Genomic DNA, 2,116 nt, shown 5'->3' on the forward strand with positions numbered 1-2,116 from the left:
GTGCGTGTGTGTATATATATATATATATATATATATATATATATATATATATATTTATTTATTTATTTTAACCAAGAAGCATTGAACAATAACTTCAGAGGGCTGATCATAGTAAGCAAATATTTTGGAATATTTGCCTCCCCATGCTTACAAAGTAAGCAGCCCAATTCACTCATTCCAGAGATTTCTGGGATAATAGTGGCAGATCAGAGGTTTGTTTTAGATCAGAGGTCCCCAGTGGCTCATACCTTTTCAAATCTTTGTTTTTGCAATCACTATCCCTTTCCACATAAATACTTGCACACTGTGGAACAATGAGACTCCTGGCACACCCAGAGGCCTTCTTGATCTTTCTCTTTTGTTCTGCTTCTGTTCTCCAGCTGAATAAGAGAAAAAGAGATGTTTTACTGTGGATTCTTGGCTCTTTCACCTTTGAAAGGATTTTTTCCTTTTATCTTATTTTAGTATAGCTTTTATTTTTAATTAAACATTTCCTTTGAAATCATCTTCCACTTATTGTATTGCTCTGTGTTGATTTCCATCTCAAGTTTGCATGCAGCCTAAAAATGTGCCACAAATTTTGTACTGAAAGAGTAGACTATGATATTATCCAAAATTGATCTATCCTCATTTATTACAATTGATGCATTGATTTCTTAAATTAAATCCTCCTTCCTGGATCATATTGTTCACTATGCTCTAGAGTTGTACCATCCCATATGATAATCACTGGCCATGTGTAATTTAAGCCTAAACAATTTGAGTTTCAAGTAATTGGAATTAAATATGATTTAAAATTTAGTTTCTCAACCATACTAGTCTCATGTCAAGAGCTCAATCACTACCTGCAGCTACTATCATGGAGAATAGCACCAATTTCATAGGAAATTTTCATTATTGCACAAAATTCTATTGGTCAGCACAGATTCAGATAGGTCTCATTGGCTAGAGCTAGAACTCTAACATGACCCTCTAGATGTGTAAGATTTCGAAGAAAATACTACAAGTCAGAGGTTCTATTCCTCACTGAGTGTAGTAAATGTAAGATATTCCAGGTAGAATGTAGTCATTAGTATGTAGATGAAAAACTAACATGCTAGGATTTATGTACCAATAAAGCCACTTTTACAAAAAGGCAAACAAAACATCCATGTGATAAAACTGACATTTCCTGCTACTACTTTGAACTCTACCTGATTCTTATAAAGAATCCTTGGCTCTTCTGTGGTTCATTCAATCCTAAATTTATCACACGTCCACTATTTGTATGTGAATGCTCTACACATTTTGTTGTAGGGGAATAAAAAATTCAGGAAAACAAGATCCTTCCCTTCTGATAAGGTTCTAGTCATGTGTGACAATAAATATAGTATAAGCAAGGGCATTTCTGGGTTTTGGAGGATCTTGAAACGTATGCACTTTGAAAAGTACTAAAAAAAAATGCAAATATATGAAACAACGCTAATGTGGACATATTGACAAAGTAACTCACCATTTTGTTTTTTTTCTTTTTTAAATTTTTATCGTTGGTTGTTCAAAATATTACATAGTTCTTGATATATCATATTTCACACTTTGATTCAAGTGGGTTATGAACTCCCATTTTTACCCCGTATACAGATTGCAGAATCACATCAGTTACACATCCATTGATTTACATATTGCCATACTAGTGTCTGTTGTATTCTGCTGCCTTTCCTATCCTCTACTATCCCCCTCCTCTCCCCTCCCCTCCCCTCTTCTCTCTCTACCCCCTCTACTGTCATTCATTTCTCCCCCTTGTATTGTTTTTCCCTTTCCCCTCACTTCCTCTTGTATGTAATTTTGTATAACACTGAGGGTCTCCTTCCATTTCCATGCAATTTCCCTTCTCTCTCCCTTTCCCTCCCACCTCTCATCCCTGTTTAATGTTAATCTTCTTCTCATGCTCTTCCTCCTACTCTGTTCTTAGTTACTCTCCTTATATCAAAGAAGACATTCGGCATTTGTTTTTTAGGGATTGGCTGGCTTCACTTAGCATAATCTGCTCTAATGCCATCCATTTCCCTGCAAATTCTATGATTTTGTCATTTTTTAATGCAGAGTAATACTCCATTGTGTATAAATGCCACATTTT

Source organism: Marmota marmota, unplaced genomic scaffold, assembly GCF_001458135.2.
Source record: "Marmota marmota marmota unplaced genomic scaffold, marMar, whole genome shotgun sequence".
NCBI lineage: Eukaryota > Metazoa > Chordata > Mammalia > Rodentia > Sciuridae > Marmota > Marmota marmota.